The 20414-nt window shown below is 37.4% G+C and overlaps 1 protein-coding gene across 1 annotated transcript in view; it reads left to right on the forward strand.

The window, feature by feature from the left end:
• Positions 1 to 1690: 1690 nt before the first annotated feature.
• The window catches only part of LOC119773951 (cadherin-18), a 207511-nt gene continuing 188787 nt past the window's right edge, over positions 1691 to 20414 (forward strand). Inside the window, exon 1 of the mRNA XM_038271191.1 lies at positions 1691 to 1985. The gene's annotated coding sequence lies outside the window, so the exon portion shown is untranslated. The remainder of the gene's footprint in view (positions 1986 to 20414) is intronic.

Consider the following 20414-nt stretch of genomic DNA (forward strand, 5'->3'; position numbering starts at 1 on the left):
ATAATCATCTGATCATAAAAGTCAACTAAAGAAGGGAGATGTTTGTAGATTTCAGAAGAAACAGGAACGAGTTGAGACCTGTTAAAATCAGTGGAGAAGAAGTTGAGGTGGTTGAGGAGTATAAATACCTTGGTATTTACCTGGATAACATACTAGAATGGAGACATAACTGTGAAGCCATCTACATAGAGGGACAGAGCAAACTGTCATTCTTAAGAAAGCAGAGATCCTTCAGCTTTTTCAAAAAGCTGCTACATATCTTCTATAAGTCACATGTGGATTGTGTGTTCTCCCCAGCATCAGAGCAAATGACTGCAATGCTCAACAAGCTGATAAAGGCCAGCTCTTTTCGAGGTAGTCCTCTAGAACCCCTGGAGATCATTTTACAAAGGAGAATTCTTCATAAAGTTAAGAATGTTACGGACAACAGTGAGCATCCTCCTCAGGAGATTTTAAAACAACAAAGTGTCTTCAGTCAGAGGCTTCTCCAGATCCGGTGCAAGACAGATGGATACAGAAGATCCTTCCTGCCTACAGCTATCAACACCTACAACAACTTGATGGAAGAAAGAAAGAAAAAAAAACCTATGAGTTACGGTAACATTTTGTTCCCTTTGGGATTAATAAGTAAAATTAAGTATTTTTCAACTGAAATGATTAATAATTTGTATGCAGTTTGGCATTTCTACACAACATTAGAAAAATGAAGAAAAAAATCCCACTCGGCATGTCTTAGGGGGGAATATTTTGAAAACAGAGAAACCAAATAAAGTACTATATTAACAATTTTACCATATTAACCAATGTTGCAAAAGATGTTTTTAAAGATTTTAACTTATATTGTTCATTGCATGAGTAAAATCACCAAGCACAGGTGACATATCAATCACTTGGCTGGGGAAATAAGATTTCACAGGGTTTCAAAGGTATTTGCCAAAATTGGATCCTGCAACAGGACAGTTACTTAAAAAAATGGTACAGCTTTAGAGGAGTTGGTGAGAAACATAGAAATAGATGGTCCTTAGCAGAACTGAGGCTCCAGAAACAGGCTGTACATTAAGACAACTCCTCAAACATCAACTTGTAGATGGCAATATACACCTCACTGTAGTTTAAGCAATACCTAACATAAGAGGGGAACCAGTCCTTACTTGTTTCTTTCTTAGAAAATCCATAACTTTTACATTATTTCTTAATCATTGGGTTAAATAAAATTAGTTGTTCTAAATTATAGATATGGATTTTTTTTTCTAATGGACTCAATAAATTGATCCTTATAAGAGAACCAGATCTAATAAAAACTTTATAACCAGTGAGGTGTAAACCCACCCATTTTTTGCTTCCTCAAAGCACATCCATCTTTCTGTTCCAGTTTGTAATGATCTGTATTCAGTTGGGACACCCTTGGAAGATGGGTGTGTGTGTCTAAACACGAGTGTGTGAGAAAACAGGAATGAGCGGGGCCGGGGACGGGAGGCTTGGGGGGGAGTTAAGGTATCACTTCCTGATCACTATCTTATATAATCACGTGTTAATAGAGAAAGACAGGAGCTGAGGACGAGAGGGAGATAATGGAGAGAAAGGGAGGTAGGAGAGCAAGGGGAGGAGGACTTGAGCGTTGCAGCTGCGGATTGAGCTGCAAACCGACCAATGGGGCGCCGTCTGTCGGCCTGAGCCGCCGCAGTATCCGCGCTCTATTGGAGAACGTGCGCAGAGTTGGTGCCTGCGCCCATGCACTCTCTCCTGCGCTCACACAGACGCGCGCGCATGCACGCGGATAGGAGGGAAGAGGAGAGCAGAGAGTGGGCTCTCCGCAAGCCACGCAGAGAAGCTTTGCCCCGGTTAGGATGGCTGCGGGCTGACAGAGCCAGGAAATTAGAGGAGGTCGGATAAATAAGGAAAAAAAGAAGAAAAAAAAAAAAAACTCAAAGTGTTGAATCGTTTTCTGTGTTCTGAAGCTGTCGCGCGCGTTGCGCGCTATACAGGTAAGGAGATGAATAAGTTTTTTTCCTGCGTTTTGGGGAGCAATGGGAAGTTGATATTTGTGCCCGTGCGCACGGCTTAGACGGGCGTGTGCTTGCCGCAAATTGGCCACTTAGATTGCATCGGGCAAAATGAAATGAAGTACAGTGCGTGTGTGCGTGCCGAGTTTTGACCGAGCCAATGAGAACGACATGGACTGGGGAAAACAGTGCGTACCGGTGTGTTTCTTCTCTTCTTTTCCCTTTTCTATCTGTAATGAGTGCACTCAACGCCTCAGTGGAGTTATTAATGATTGACAGGGTGAATAACAGTGTGGACGTCTTAGGATGCCCGATCACCTCCCATCAACACCACCCCTAATGTGTGGCCAGACTTGGATTTACGCGCACTGCAGGAAACAGAAGTCCACTCTTAGGATCTGCGGCTTCTATTGAAGTCTATCCAGTTACAGTCTGTCCAGTACTCTCTAGAGGGAGAAAAATTAAAGAATGCATGCCTTGTTTCATCTGAATTTCTGCGAATTTCTATGTGTGAGTGAAAAGATGCAAGTGTCTTCCTCAATGTGGTATTGACGGATTTCAAGGAGCATAGGGAGAGCCATATGGCTGCCAATTGTTTGACATCCTTTAAAAGGTGCTCACTTGTCATCTTGTTTCAGATGTAGTGAGCGAAGGAAACATTATGCATGATCTGCTTGTAAAAAAGATTGTCTTGATAACTGACTTAATATAGCTGACAAAATATACATTTGTATGAGGCTCCCTCTCCATCTGGAGACCAGAAGAAAAACAAGTGGTGAAGGGTTAGGCTGTTTTTATTTATTTATTTTTCCTTTTTTAATTTCCCTTATTGTGTCCTAGAGACACATTTAAAGCCCTTTGTTTCTGAAGATTACGCTTATTATACTTATCCATGAGGGGATGGTAAATTGACATCTTTAGGGGATTAGCTGGTTGTAATGGAAAATAAGCAATGGTCCATTGAATCTTATTTTCATTTTATGTGATAGACCAACAAAAAAGGAAGATAAATTATACTTTTTTTTTTAAACAAAAATATGTTGGGTACATTCCCATGCATCTCAACAAGAAATATTAAGCATTTTAATCTATCTACAACAGTCCCCACAGCATAATGCTGCCACCACCTTGTTCAGCATAAGGATTGTTTGCTGAAGGTGATTTGCAGAATAAGCTTTCTGCCACACAAAGTTAATGGAGAAAAAACTTCAACTTTACAACTAGAGCAGGTTTTCCCGTAATGCAACTTGAAGAAGCTGCTAATGGGAGTTTTTTTTATTGTTTTCTTTTAAGGAAGGTTTGAATTTTTTCATTCTCAGACACAAAAGGAAGCTGTACAAAAATATGAATTTCTTCTAACTGATATGTGGATCTCTGCATCTTCTCCATTGTCCCTTTAGACCTGCAGGCTGTATGCTAAGTTTGGACAGCCATGTTTTTGTAGATTTGCAGATTTCAAATATTCTACTCAAATTTCGATGGTCGCCTATGCTTTGTGAGATATAGCAGTTTAATATTCCTCACTCAAACCCAAAGCAGGAAGTTTTATACTATAATTCCAAACTGATCATCATAAAATGTAGGTTTGTCCATTAAACACACTTACTGTTAACTCAATAAGTTGCTGTTTGTTGCATAAAATATGTGCTTGGAATTAAGAAAACAGCCTCAGAAGATCCCAAATTTAAATAATCCCTAATCTTCCAAATGTTTTTGTCATCTACTACATTTTTTGGTTGTTTCTTTCAAAATCTTCTCCAAATCCTGACCATAGATCTTCCCTATGTAGCATATTAATTATCAGCCTCAGCTAGCTTAAACTGGAAACCATCTTGTGGGGAGTTTCAGAGCTTCTCTTACCATCAACACTTTGATGGACCGTGTGAAAATGGAATGGGAAAACTGCCTTAATTCTGAAGGAGATCAAACAGCTAGTGAAGCAGTTTGAAATGTACTGGTCAGATGCCCGGTTTAATCTGGCATGTGCAACATTCTGGAATACCAACATATGCAGAATAAATCCCACCAGATGGACAGATATATGTTTTTAGATTTAAGACTGAAAAGTATTTTATGAACACTATTTAGTTTGTGTTATTTAGATTATTTTTAGTGGCAAAGACCAATATTGATTGACCTTAGCAAAGTAAATCATGCATCCTTCTGTTGTACTTCCTTAAAGCTTGGACGTTTGCAGATGTTTCTCTCCACCAATCAATGTAGAAGAGGGGGACTGCACCCTGGAAAAATCTGTCACAAGGCATCAACAATATCCACAGTTCGACATTCACACCTGAAGGGAATTAAAAGTATCTGGTTGATCTATAGTGCAATGGAAATATAAGCCTTTTTACAGGTCTTCTTTTAAGATCATAAAACTAATTTAAGTTAGGCTAAGAACAGTTGCCGAAGGATGTAAAATACTCTTTAGCAGTTATTGCATTTGTTCAATGGCGGTAATTTATAAAAGTGTACTTTTGTAAATTTAAGTATTTGAGAAGAAAGGAAAATGACCTCAGCAAAAAAATTTGACTTTGACAGTCGCAGCACAAGTAAACATAGGATTTGCTAGACTGCCATATTTTCTGGACTATAGAAAACACCTCATTATAAGCCGCGGCCACTATATTTAAAAAAAATAAACTTTAAACTTACACACATAAGCCGCACCGGGCTATACTGTTAGCTGCTAATATCTACTGAGCTGTCTCCCCCCAAACTTGCATGGGGAGGTCTACATGTAGCCCGTGGAGTAGAGACAAGAGGAATTCTAGCTCCCGTTAGCTTGTTGGCTCGCTGCAGTAAGAGCTTCTACTGAAAGATGGGGCTTCGTCTGCTCTTTATTTCAGCTCTGCAGGAATCGAGCCCGGTCTCTTCATTTGCTCGGCTGCTTCAATGCAACAAAATATGTCAAAATGTGTGAATTCGGGACATTTGTTCTGTGTCGAGCATACTGCGAACATGTTCTTGTGCTAAATGAAATTAGCCCCTTTCATTCACATTAGCCCCGTTCACCTTCTTTCATTTCCAACTTAAACTTCCCCCTTTGGTGGTTAGGAAAAATTAACAGAAAAGCCAAACCTGCTGCTTGGTTCAAAGCTCGAGAAAAAAGTAGCAGCTCATAGTCCGGAAAATACAGTAAATATAAAACATTTCTTTCTTTTTTTATGGTAAGCTCTAAAGCACAATAAAAAAAATATGTATAAACGATTTTGTGTTTTAATCAGGTTAAAATTCTTTGAAAATAAAATGTATTTGAGGATAAGAAACACCTGAACGTAATCCAAAAGAAATTGAAAAACAGGGGTTATATTTAACAATGCATTTACATGGAGCTAGAAATTACTTCAAAATTGATTGACCGAACTGATATGTGCTATTCCAATGATATAGATAATCCTTTCAGTTGATTTTAGGATGCTTTAGCCTTTTAAAGAAAACTGCTTGCTGGAAATACTAACAAAAATAAGTTAGTAATATTCATACACAGCAATCATTTACCATGAGGAAGCAGAGATTACTAGTTGCTCTAAACATCACTGACCACCTATAAAAAATGATTGAGCACCTGTTGACATGCACAGGCCGTCACCTGCCCAGTAGTAATACAAGATTAACTGCAGATGTTGTGAAATGAAAAACTGATCCCACAGAAACAGTTTGTTTATATAGTGCATGTTTGTATGGCCTTGTGTCTGAAAGAATCTCAGGGTCAATTTGGCCATCATCAGTGCCTCTAAAGACAGTAGCCGAGTGTGATGATTTTCTTCTAAATACAGACCTGAGTGTTACCAGTTTGCATGATTTTAATGTTATGTAGATGCTGAGATAACCCAAATAGGAATTTTTCTGTTTGAAGCAGATCACAACATTGCTAAAAAACATTTAAGGAACAGTGATTTTTGGGCAAACATTAGCTACACTGAAAAATTACTGGTAATTGAGACATTTCAATTACTATAAAGATATTTGTAGTTTTTTTGCTGTCTAAACCTCAATTTTAATAGCAGTATTGCTTTTAGGTGTCAGTTGGCTGCGCATGAGAGGTGAAAGGACATTTCTGGAAATATTTATCCCCGATAAAAATAAAATCATTTGGAGGTTTTATTTACAACATATAATAAAGAAGTTAGGTCTTAGGCACCAGAGAAGCAGTGAGAAGAGTTTTAAAACAGTAGAAGAAATAAAGTTCTGGGCCTGTTGCAGGTCAAATATGTATAACAATTCAAATACATGTTTGCAAAAGTGAGAGAATTAATGGTGCTCCTGAACCTGTGTGGCACTTATCTCAGTACTGCCTCCATCTACTGTGGTAGTCAAAGAGTAGGCTGCTTTCGCACCAAACCTTTGAGTCTTTTAGCTATGTTTGTACCCGAAGATGTCGCTGCGAACCAAATCCAGGTACCTGAAATGAACCTTGGAACCATATCCTAGTAAGGTTACAGCTGTTGGTCCTAGAATGTTTATATGGAGCCTGGGAGAAGCTGTCTTGTTTGTATCAGTGTGTCCATGGCCCAGCATACTAAAAACATTTAGGATGCAACATACATTTGAGTAGAAAATAAAGAAAATGAAAAACCAAAAGAGCTCAAATCAGAAGTTAAAGTTCTTTGAAAATGTCCAGCTTGGCTACAGAGAGCAGGGTTCCCTTAACCCCGGTCCTCCAGTTCTAGGCCAATCCCAACCGCTCCCTAAGCACTAACCCTTAACTAGGGCTGAGTAAGAAAACTATTAATTTAATAATTCCTTTAAATATTTACAAAATCAATGTGTAGGGAATGAGATCGATTAGTTATCCGGTGATGTATCTGGCTTTCACGTTCAAATGAGCAGGTGTGTGCAAATGCCTACAAAATAACACACCGCTCAGCATGCCAACCCAACTGAAGTCTGATGTCTGGAACCATTTTGGATTTAAAACAACTAAAGATAATGTGCTGGATAAAACAAAAGGGGTTTGCAAGATCTGTCAAGCGGAGGTCAGTTATTGTAGAAACACAAAAAAACTCAGAAATCACTTGACAAGATATCACGCTTTGCTAACATCTGACAACAAACCTTCCGGGGCTAAAAAAAAAAAAAAAAGGGACTCAGTAGCATTACCAGCAGATTCTCCATGGGCAATTAAGATAACAGAGGCCAATGCCATTTTTGTGTGCAAAGATTTACGCGTCTACTCTGTAGTGGAAAATGAAGGGTTGTTCATGTGCTCGAACTACACTATGTTATGGTGCAGTGTAAACACCTGACTGAAAAGGTTATCCCCATGGTGTACACACGAGTGAAAGAGGACATCCAAATGAAAATGCATTTAGCAGAAAACGTTGGCACAACTTGTGGCAAATGGACATCGCTGTCAACGCAGTCCTACATGACGGTGACTTCTCACTACATTGATAATGAGTGGAGCCTCACATCTCATGTGCTACAGACCACAGAGATTACATCGAGCCACACAGCGGCAAATATAACCAATAACTTGACGGAAGGCATAAACAAATGGGGGCTGACCAGCAAATGCCCTATAGTTTTTACAGACAACACTGCAAATATGGTTGGTGCAGTGGATATAATGTTTCACTTTTTACGACAAGTTTGCACTTTTGAGACAGTTTTGGTTACATCTCAAGTTTAAAGTGTCTGATTTACAAGTTGGCACATTGTGTTTAATGACAAGAAAACATAAAATACATGAGTATTCTGAAACACAGTTTTACCACTTTCATTTTTTTAAAAGCAGATCCAATTGAACCGAATTAAACGTAATAAATTTAGAACTGGATAAATCAAAATCAAAACAATTCAGGACTTTGGCCAAAATACCCAGCCACTATAACAACACTTAACTATCAAGGGTCACGCCCAATGAAGTCTCACTCACAGCAGTGGAAAGCACTTTGATCGAAGGTGGGATGTATAAACGAAAATGGGATGGCCTCTTCTTCCCTCCAACGGATTTGACAGATTTGACATGCAACATCCTAACTTGCGATTTTTTTGGTCAGTGTGATGAAAAGTCAGCAAACCAGTGGAACTTACATTTAAATGCATATGTTTACTCCGCTATTAGGTCACCGTTAGACCCGCTGCCAAATTTCAGTGAGCCTGCACTGATGAATGCTCAATATTATATTATATTATCATTATAAGGGCTTAACGGTTCACTTGCACTACCCACTACGTGGTTTTGGACAGCCTTTAATGGGGCAGACCCTCTGCAGGAAAGCGTGTTCAGGGGTTGGTTTGAGATTGGGCCCTACTGTCCTGCAAATTTAAGATGCCTCCCTGCTCCAGCATAGCTAATTCAAATGACTAAATGACCTCTTCAGCAAGCCATCAAGTTTGGCAAAGGCCTGGAGGCATTAATGCTCAATCCAATTCTTTTGTGTGGTTGTTCACATTTCCAAATATATGTTACTTGTTTGTGATCTCCTGTGTGAACTGCATTCATACAACTGAAGTGTTCCGCATGAGCAGTATAGGATGCAATAACGTCATAAGCAAGCATGCTCTGTGTTTATGGAAGTTAACATGGATGGCAGTGCTGGAGCACATTTTGCAATCTTTCCCAATCTCAGCCAATGCATCTGCTTAGCAAGACTCACAATAGGCACACTTGTCGAGTATAATGGGGTACAGATCGGATGAATGCGACTTGTCCGTTCACACACAGGTTGCATTTGAAAAGATCAGATAAGTATCAGATTCAGGACCGCATAGCCAAGTGGACTGGGTCGCGCTTGGAAAAAATTGCATCTGTGTTGTTCATTAAAAGGTAAGATGCAGGTTGCATATGTGCATAAGCAATTGGGTTTGGGTCACTTTAGGCTTCTGCGTGAATGTAGCACCAAAGTCAAACACATACAGTACACCACCAGACAGACTTTCCTTATGAAATAGGCTAACTCAAACTACAAGGCACTGTGCTACATTTTTCTGCTTTTTAGGTGTTATGTTGAGGAAAGTTAGATTTAAGTTAAGACTTAAGTTTCATTGTTGCACACTAGCTTGTTCTTCATGAGCAGAGGTGCATAGTAATAAAGTAATTTTGCTTGAGTTAACTTTTAAATAAAATTTACTTACAAGAGTACTTTTATTGAACCTTTTACTTTGAGTAATATCACTAAGTATCACTATGCTTACTTCAGAAACATTTCTGGCAACCCCACCTTATGTGGCAAACTTAATTGGACAAAAAGATTCTCTTTTGGCCAACAATGTTCCAGAATCACACACATATATAATTTATATTGAAATGAACTTACTTATTTGTACATGAGATTTGTTATTTGTGTTGCCATTCTCTCTAATGGCTGCAAGTGGATAAAAGTCATTGTACATAAACTTGACAGGTCTGCACAAAGTCTTGACCTCTGTCATGATTTTACAAAAGTTCAGACCCAAATGCTGAAGAGCAAACAGGGAGACCAGGAGTAAGGTTGAACAGGTTTTGTTGAAGAGATAATGCAGAGAGAAGTGTTGCTCTGAACACTGCTCAGCCGGAACTGAAAAGTGAGGGGAAGACACAGCGATTAGTTCAGGCTCAGTGGGAAATTTGATTCGTGAACTTGAAGAGGATCTGGTTGCTGACTCACGTTTCCAGGGAAGTTGTTGAATCTTTGACTCCAGTCTGTATGCTGTTGTTCCAGTGTTTGTCTGATTTGGTGGAGGACGGAACAGGGTTTACCCAGAATGCGGTTGTTTGTAGGTGAACGTAGAAGCTGACTGCCATTCAGATTTCCTGCGGTACTTGAACTGGTCGTAGTGGAGATGAATCACTTTCTCAGTGTGAAGCTGAAACGATCTCTTGGGGTAAGTGGGTCCAAACCTCCTGTTTGTAACCCCAGCTCAGCTTGAAGCTCTGTTGATCCTTCCAGGGAGAGAAGGTCAGAAAAAAATCCAGTTTGCAGGATGACTTCCTGCCAAGAGGCAAAGACAAAAACAATGTTAAAACTCAGGTTGACAAGAACTCAGTCCTGACAACCTCAACCTTATTGATGACCTTTAGGATGAACTAGAAGGGAGCATGGAATCCTGATTTTCACATCTAACTGCAACCCCTAATGAACCATGATGTAAATGTTTACAGAATATTTAAAGTTGCTTTTACTGAGAATGGGAATCCATCAACTAATCAGGCCATATAAATGATTTCATATATCTAAATTGCAGATCACCAAATGATCTTTGCAGTACATATTTACATTAACTGCTTTTAAGTATTGATTTTAAACAGTTTAAGATGAAAAAATATTTAGAAAAGGGTTTCTCTTGCCTGATTTTTGCTTTAGTTTTAATGTTATGTTTAGTATATTTTACATTTTACTCCTTAAAACACAAAAATTTGCAAATGACTATATATTTTTGTCAGTTTTCGTACAGAACTTTTGTATATTATTCAGATGTTACATTTTTTTTTTTAGTACTTCAGAAGCACTTTATCTCTACTTTTTACTCTTACTTAGGTAAAAATATTTCAAAATTCTGCTTCTCTTACTTGAGTTAAATTTTTCATTTCTCTATCCTCTACTCATGACTCAACATGGTCACTTCTTGTGGAGTTCAGGGCTCCACCTTTCGTTTCTCTGTGACAGCTGTCTTCTCCTGGTGTTTTTTGTATTATTTGAATCTAGTGTAGTGAAGTTTGTGTAAATTTATCATCGTCTTTAATGGGAGGGCATGTCAACTTTCAACTACAACTGCGTATGCCTGCTAAAACAACTGAGAGTGGGAAAGATGAAACCGTAAGGAAATAACCATGATTTACTGATGTATTATATTTTCGAAGTGTTATCACAGTTACAAATTTTTTTGAATATTATGCAGCCATATTTTTTTATTCAAATGCATTTACTAGTTTATTGATAATAAATTGTAAATTCTGAAAAAATAGGTTTATCAGTTATAATTTACCATGTCCACTAGCAAGATTATTATCAACATATAGAATAGCAGAACAGTCTCACTTCAGTTGCATTATACGGATGTTTTTCTTTTTGTCTGCTCTCCAAATTCTTTTTTAAATGTTTTTAATCAGAAATCCTATATTTTCAAGAATTACATTTTGGTTTCTGGATCTCTATTTGACACAGGCATGAAATAGCGATCTGTATGGAATATTGGGCAGATTTTTATAAATAAAAATGTAATCATTTGGTTCTGCTTCAAAGCAATTAAATACTTTCTTAAGTATTTTTAGAATTCTATTACACTCTGGTGTAAGACGCGTAATGTTGTGAAAATAGAATCTCATGACTGCTGAAGTCTGTTTCTTTTACCTCTGACTGTAATCGCATATTCTGAATTAGAAAGCAGTGAATAAAGCTTTCTTTACACTCAGTTCAAACAACCTTAAACACACAAAGTGCATCCTGGCTTCATGGTCCACAGTAGAAATGGCTCACTGCAGGTGGCTACACTGAGGCCAATATAGTTTCAGTCACATCACTCGAAGACTAGACAGCAGGGAGAATAGTGGATTACTTTAACAACAGCACAGCCCCAGGGCTTTTTAAAAGATGAATCACGCCTTTTCCTCCCAACATTCTCATCCCTTCATGGCAAACAAAAAGTGGTCACTGGCTGGCTCACCCTGCCACTCAGGGTTTCTACAATGGGGGTTTATTCCAAACAGAATTATCGCTTCGAAGTGGTAAGTGTTGATGAGCCCTGTCAGTGTTGCCATCTTTTCTTTAAATCCAGAATATGACAAGGTAAAATAATCCCCTGCTCCGAATGCAGCCGTGCTACGACGTTGTGCTGCTTGCAGATATAAATGATGCATAGAATATTGGTGTTACATTACACAGACATGCTTACACCAACTGGGAGGTGTGCTTCGCTCATACAAACCTGAGTGCTCACATTGAGCATCAAACGTGCACAAAACACTGCATTTGAGATTCTTGGCAGCGGACCCAGCCATTCATTTGGAATTAGTTGAAGAGAAAACAGGTAGGAATGAGAACAGCGCACAGCGGGGAAAACAGAGCACCACCTAGTGAAAACAATATTACCCCTTAATGGGTTTTGTTTTGATTTACCCCTTGATGTCAATGAAAATTATCGGTCAGTGAGCTATTTCATTTTCCACTCCATTATTTTGACTCTATCTGTGATTTAGTTTTTTTTGTTGTTGATAGTACCTGCTTTAATGTGACTTCCATTGCCTTTTAATTAAATCTTTTTGAATATGAGCAGATATCCCTGTTTCCATGTACTAGAACTTAAATAAATGTCAATGTTTTTGAAGGTTTATGTCAGTTAATATTTTTCATAACATCCATAGTGATGAATATAATTTGATTATGTTTTATGTATTTGTGGCGCTCAGGTATTCCAGGTATTCAAGGGAATAGTTTGTCACATGTTTTAAAGAGAAGCTTTCTCTGAATGTTTGACAAAAATTACAGCAGTTTTCAGGCTTTAAATTTGCCCTCTGGGTGCTTTAAGTTGCTCACTGCTCCCTTAGAATAATCAGGTAAATACAAAATCAAATCGCTATTTATATGCCACCAAGTTATAAGAAAAGTCGTCTCAGGGCACTTTACAGGGTCAACTCAGTCAAAACAGTATGGAAGCTTGCAGAAGACACTTCTCGTTGGAATGCACAATTGTAATATTAGAGATTATTTTTATTTTTCTCTTTTTTTACACATGCTTCAGAACATATCCTTTATAAAAAACTAAAAAATCAGAAGCTTTTTCCATTCCAGTGTTATTTAGGGTTGCAATTATGGGGGAAGTTCTTGGTAAAGCCTTTTTTCCTAAAATCATTGGATTTATAGACATTTATTATATATAATAGAAAACTAATCCTGTAGCGAGCAGTTTTGCTAATTAGATGATAACAAGACAGATTTGGCATTTTTTTCAGATTCCAAGCTCTGCTTAAAAACTATCAACTCTAAAAGGAGACAGATTTCAGGTGGAATAAAAGCTTGACAGCATGAACAACTCAGTGATGTGCTCTACCAATATGTTCAGAAAGTAATTATTGAAATTATGAGTTTTTTCTCATTTGAATGTTCATTTAAAGTTTCCACCTTTTTGTTTTTATTTCTTCCTACAGTACAATACAAAGTGGTATGCATCATTCTGACATTATAGCACTATGGTTTTCTTCGGTATTGGTGAGAGTAACATTAGAATGATCCATCTCCTACTCTCTGGCAGTGACGAATGACCAACAAAGCATTTCCTTTAAGAGCTCTCAGCACTGTAAAAGGAAGTTTGATTGCGGCCAACCATCTACAGTGGACTGCTGCATTATTGCGTTATGCTTTTCATCTCAGGAGCACACAATAAATGAATAGGCTCTTTTGCAGTGACTTTAAAGAAACCACAAAATATTTTTTTTGATATGTTTTATTCTTAATTATGTGCTAGATTTTTAAACTTAGACTTCTTAGGTATTTGTAGAATTCTATAACACTTTGGTGCAAAACGCGTAATGTTGTGAAAACAGAATCTCATGACTGCTGAGGTCGGTTTCTTTTACCTTTTGCCAATATGCTGCATGAATACTCAAACTTTTAAACTTTCAATTATACAGCTTCCGACAGTGTAAGCTAGCTTTCTAGGGACATTTTTATTGTTACATGCTAAAACTTTTGTCTGTGCAAAGACTCATCTTCAATTTAAGTTTTAAACAGTCAAATATGGCAAAAAGTTTTTTTTTTATTTCATATCTTTTAGCATCTAAAGTATATAGTATATCAATTGTTAAGGGTCTGATTGATGGAGTGAAACAACTTGTATTTGGGTTAATTTTACAATTCCGTAGGCATTCTACAATCTAAAAGTTGTGTGGTCAATTTAGGCTTCCCTTTGCCACCTATCAGGGCAAATGGCAAGGCATTTAACCCCAAGTAGCCCACTGATCTGTTTAACTGCATATGAAGGTGTGAGTGTTATTGGCTGCATATAGCTTTATTGTAAAGAACTTGAAAAGCCTCATATAAATAAATCCATTTACCAATTATGCATGAAGAGGCCTCTGGTAGAAAAGGTGTAATATGATTAGTTACCTGCCATCACTGGTGAAAGAGACACAGTCTACCATAGTAGTAGTTTCCCTACACATGTTTAGTTGTTTAACACACTTACAGACTATTTGCTGGAAATGTAGATTTTTTAATTTATTTAAAACCCCTTAGCAGACTCATCAGCTGGTACAATCTCCTTCCTGAAGGCCTCAAAAAGCTCAGAATCTTTTTCACCTGATGTGATACAACAGTGTGAAATTTTAGCAGGTTAAACTGAAATATATATGAAGCTTTCCTCTATTGTCTTTAGAAAATAGATTTTAAAAATGTATATATGTGAAGTAGGGCTGAAACAATTAATCGGAATAATTGTGAATAATGGATTATTAAAATAATCGTCAACTAATTTAGTAATATATTTATCGTTAACTAGAATATAGAGACTGTAAAATATGCTTTTAGCTGTTAGGGAAACCCACCTAGAGCAGTAATTATATCAAAATTCTATCATTTTTGCCTGTCAATATGCTCTACCCAGAAATCTTCAAGTCAAAAAAGTTTTATTTTTACCTTGTTTAATTTTGAAAAAAAAAAAAAAAAAAAAAAAAAAAAAAAAACTTCTTTAAGGAACCTTTGGCTATCCAATTATTAATTGATTAATGGGAAAAAAAGAAAAAAAGACAGATTATTTCATGTGCATAGTAAGTTACAGTCCTAATGTGAAGTATCTTTAAGTTTTATTGTTTAGTCCTATTTATCCTAAACTATTTGAAAAAAGGATTAAGTCTTGCCTTATACTGTACAGGGGAAAACTTATAACTTGCTGAAGTGGTACTCTTAAAAAAGTTTAAATACCACTACATAATGAAAAAGTTCAAGCTCCCTCATTCTTTACAGAAATCAGACTCAGAGCCTGAAAAAGCTCCAGCCTCAGCTAGAGGTGCTTTGTTAAATGCTTAAATTGTGGGATTTGTGCTTAAGCGACAGAACCCCATTGCACTTCTGCATTTAGGTCAAAGCAAATAAGATTTTATAAAATGCAAATAGTAAACCAATTTAATAGCTTTCAATATTATAAACCTGTGAAAAAAAATGGTCCACAGTTTGAGGGATATTAGGTTTTTCCATCTGCATATTTTTACAGTTTTTTTGTGGAAGAATGACTGTGCAGAATATGAAAACAGAGCCATTTGATTGCCAATATGCTGCATGAATAGTTAATGCTCTATTAGAGGGTTTGGATTTCCTTCTCCCATTCGTGAGTGTTTGCTCAGAGACTTTGACTTTTTTTAAATAGCTGTAGAGGTTCAACCGTCATTATGTAATCGCTGTGCGTTTGTGTCTGGTATCCTGGAGGCTGCCTCAAAGTACTTCATTTTTGTTCTCTGCTTTAAAGCATGGAGGTGATGGGTAGCGTCTTTTGGTCTCATTCTGGGTGTGTCACCTTTTTCAGGAGGAGCTGTGTTTTATTCACCTGGGTGCTTCTCGTATCACACTTACCCCCCACTAGATTAACATTTTAAGCTTAAGGCATTTCATCTACACATTGTAGTCAGCAAATCACACAGAAAACAGTGGCAGATATTCAGTAGTAAGTTGGGGGAGAGCTCAGCAGAATGTAGAGAAAGGATGCTGTTAGACAATATGGGACTGAAATTAAAATGACAGGACTCTGAATAAATCTGCGATGCAAAAAATGTTTTCACTGGTTCTCCACTGTAATGTGAAGCTACAACAGCACCAGGGAGGCATTTTAATTTACATTTCCTTGTATATATTACTTTGTAGAGTCTATTTTAGAAGCTGTGCAGGGTCTTGACAGGGTGGAAAAGGCGAGTGGTGTCAGGTAGTTGTCGGTGTCGCAGTGCAAAGAGAAACCCTGATGCGTGGCACTGATAAAACATTAGTGTGCTGCACGCCTGCCGGGCCGGCTCACCCTTCACGATGCATCGCTGGGATGTTAATTGGACCATGCCAGTGCTTCGCAAGAATGAGAGGAGGGAGAGAAGGAGGTGAGGAGGTGATAGACATGACATCCATAGCGATTTGCAGATTTGCAGCGGATGAGAGGCAAGCCGCGGGGGGGCTGTCCGCTCGAGTTAAGACGACCGGTGGAATTTCAATACGACTTAAAATACTTTCACAAAAGAATACATTTATTATTGGGTTTGAAAAACAAGACGTTTTGTAGAATGTAGCGACACTCACAAGCTATAGGTTTGATGTAGATGTATATGTCATAGAAAGGAAGCACTATTAACAAGAACTTTTATAGAAAATATAAAAGTTTTTATTAAACATGAACTTGAAATTTTATTAGATCAGCGATTAGAAAGTAACATAATGGTGAAGAGGGAGAAACAGTTTTTTAGGGTATTTTTGCAGATAAGGATATTCAGCCCCCTTTATTCTGACACCTTGAAGCTTCCTTAGCAGCCGCTTAATTATGAAGTAAACCCCACCTGTTCAAATTGACAGGCGGGCGAGTAATTTATAAAAGGTTATGTGTGGAAGAAAGCTAAAACATTACATCAGACATTGCACGCTGTGAAAATCTCTGTTATCACTGATCTTGCAAAAAGAAAATTGCATGTGAAATGCTGGATGAGAAGGGTTCCCAACGACTCACTGTAATAGAAAACAGAGGTGCTGTCAAAAATGAAAAATGCAGATTAAGGTTCTCTGGTGAAAGATGACCAAAATACAATATTTTACCCTGCAAAATGTGAACATACGGTACCCAGAAAAAAACAGGGTGGTGGCAGGATCATGTTACAAGAATATGCATTTTAATCAGAGATAGTTGAAAGTGGGAAAATGAATTGGGATAAATTCAAGAAAATACAGAGAAAACCTGCCAGAGGCTCCAAAAGGCTTAAAGTTGGGCATTGCTTCACCTTCTAGAAGGACAAGGTAAATACCCCTGTCACACTATTGCATATCATCTCTACGCTTCAAAGGATAGGACGGAATATCTAAGTAAGATGAAGACCTTACCCTGCATTTTATAACATAAACAATTTGATGAAGTATTCCAGGGTACTATTGAACTTTTGGACATGTCAAAAAAAATCCTCAGAAGTGTTGCAGATTGCAGAAGTGTTGTATACCATTAATGTATGCTACTGCACACAATGATGTTTACATGTTCCAAAGAGTAAATTTACTATAAAGCATTACATTAAGCTATTAAATCGCTTTCTGCACCTAAGTACACTGGATGCTTGAATTTGAATTAATTTAATTAAAACTGATCTGTTAGTTTATTTAATCAATATTTAGACACTCTGAGACAGAATTTGGAGATTATGCCATTCCACCAGTAAAGTATATTTTATATATTTAAATAAATCAAATAGAACAGTATAATTAGGTTACATTAAATAAATGTTCCCTGTCTTACAGCAGTTAAACACTGCATATTTTATAAACATGATAGCATTACAGTCACTGTTCAATATAATAAGTGCATCAAATTGGAAAACATATGTTACATGACTAGGGGTGTGCCATATATATCTTGGTATCCAGCTGCCCCATATAATATCGATCCTTCAGTTCCTAGTGTTGATTTAAAAAAAAACCCAACAAATTTCTTATCTAAAAAAGTGAGGGAAAATGGGCTATCTCTGCACCGCCACTCTGGTAGATAAGCCTCGGAGACCTTTTGCAGCGGCACCATTTCTGTAGTTGTGGCAGTCACAGTGGAAGACCTGGACTGACTCAAACCACAAACAACATGGATTCTGATCAACATATACAGCATTTTCTTTTTATCTATACATTTCATTTGATAGCTGGATAAAATATCTATTGCAATATAGTGATATTGAAATATTGTGATATCCTGGTGTATCGTTTTTTTTTTTACTTTTTTGAAATCTCGTGACAAAATCGTATCATGACCCAAGTATTGTGACTTGTATCATATCGCACCACAAAAGTTGTTTATTTAAGTCTTACACCAGAGCACGAATACGGCTCCTCCAACAGCAATCTCCCAAATCCCCAGCATCTCCATGTCTTTAAGAGACAGTAACAGTGCAACAGCACCTACCAGTAGTCCATCACAGATCATTACAATATGTTAAACTATGCCAGTGGAAATTCCAGACCTGAATCAGATTGTGAGTGTGGACTTGCAAATTGTTCATAAGCCATTTTCTTCCAGTCTGACTGTGTTTGGGCTACTTTGTAGAGAATGAGCAGACATTTTTATCTCAAAGCTGGTAGTCATTCACCAATAGGCCTGTCACAATAACAAATTTTGCTGAAAGATTAATTGTCTCAAAAATTATTGCGATAAACGATAATATTGTTTGAAGACCTTTTTACACTGATTTAATGGAAATGACATAATAATCCATGCGTTTTCCTGCCAAAGATAAACATACTTTATTTTCAACAGAACACTTAACACTGGAACTGGTTAACAAAATAAAACGAGAAATAAAAATCAAATGGACTCTCAGTCTCTGTTAACTGAAAATACACTTGAATAAAAACTAAACACAAGATAAAACAACAGTGGAAATAAAAACGTTGTATGTACAACGTATCACGTTTGTGATATGTATGTTTTCCTTGGTAGTTCATACCGTCTATCAAATGTCTGCAACATTTTTTGAAATGCTGGCTTTTCAACAATATTAAATGGGAGCATCTCTTTAGCAATTAAATGAACAACGCTCTCTGTGAGCGTGCGCCACTTTGCGCCGTCCTTTTTGTATGCTGCCTGTCGATTAATTGCTTCAGTGATGGTGGACTGTCGTGAACTTGAAGACGCAGGTGGGCCACCGCTTGTACTTTTTGTCCCTAGCTGAAGAAACTTTGCTGGGTGGTTGTGCTTTAGGTGCATGTGTAGGTTGGTTGTATTGCTGCTCTTAGTTGCTACTGTTTTATGACAAATGCGACATACTGACTCGCATAGGTTTAGCGGTTCGCCTCAGTCATTTCATTTTAATCCGAAATCCTCCCACACTACGGCTGTTGCGCTCGACTTTGAAACCAGTTCCATTTCGAGCTTTTCTACCCAACATAAGATGTTTTTTTTGTTTTTTTTTTTACCTCGCTAACTCCTCTAACTCCTCATGGCGTTCTAAAGCTGCAGAAGTACAAAATGATGCGCGCTGACTACCTGATGCGATAGTCCACTCTTCCTCCCTCCTCAAAAATGAGGAAGGGGAGGGGTCAGTGGAACGCACCGGGGTTAAGCCTTTTCATCCAGCGTCATCAATAGAAAGAGAAAAACACAGGCAGAGACGATATAGCCGATAAATGAAATGACGTGGATAGTTTTCATTTATCGTGCGATTAATTGATTTATTGATTATCGCGACAGGCCTATTCACCAAAGACCTGCATTAGTAATGGCAAAAAATGCTTTTATTTTATATTATTAAGGGAGTTTTAAAAAAAAAAGTTAATATTACATGCTCCATATTTCCCTAATGGTTTGTAAAATAATTCCCAAATTGAGCTTCCCTTTGCAAAATACCATACAATTCACTATAGTTTTTTTTTATGAAAAAAAGATGTTTTACACAAAATATCTTTGCAAGTTACTGTACAGAAAATTATTGAAGTTTAACACATTCATATTTTTTTACTTTACATGCTCCATAAACATGTGCAATGCATAATCAGATTTCATTGGAACTGCTTCCAAAATTGTGACTGCAGCATTCACTTTGCTGCATCTGCCTACTTCCTCACCCCAAGGGCTGTAGTTGCTGCCAGGCTGTCAGATCATGTTCCAAAGTGTCAAATTGCTCTCTATGTATCAGAATAAATCTCAGAAAGCAATTAGAGGGAAACAAGTCAACAACCCCATGCTGGCAGTCAGATTCTAAACTCTATGAAATTCTTTTTTCTGTTAAAAATGTTTTAATGTAATATGTTTCTCTCTAATTTATTTCACTGAGTGACCCAATCTCAACTAAGCAGAAAATGATGGATGGATGGATGGATGGATGGATGGATGGATGGATGGATGGATGGATGGATGGATGGATGGATGGATGGATTTGTTTTATATTATGTTTGTCAGGATATTAGTTAAGGCAGGTTTATTAAAAAAGAACATTTAAATAACAGGACTTTTTTTCCCCCATTTTTCTCTATGCATGAATTTTGCATCACATATTCCAAATATATATTGCAAAATCCAGTTTTTTTAACCCTTAAATGCATTTTAGTGTGTACTTAGAATCTATTTAAGTGCATTTTCTCTATTCACTATTATGTTTTTCTTACTTAAACTTAGACTGCAGCAATTGCTGTAGAACTGCGGAAAAACATTTTTTTGGACATCTGGCTTACCAGTTTTGTAATTTCTCTCAGCAATTTTTTAGTCCAAGGATGCTGAAGCCACAAGTGCATAAGTCAGAAGGTTTGATTGCAGCATGTTTTAATCCATACAATA

Source organism: Cyprinodon tularosa, unplaced genomic scaffold (genome assembly GCF_016077235.1).
Source record: "Cyprinodon tularosa strain WSP-4 unplaced genomic scaffold, ASM1607723v1 ctg793, whole genome shotgun sequence".
NCBI lineage: Eukaryota > Metazoa > Chordata > Actinopteri > Cyprinodontiformes > Cyprinodontidae > Cyprinodon > Cyprinodon tularosa.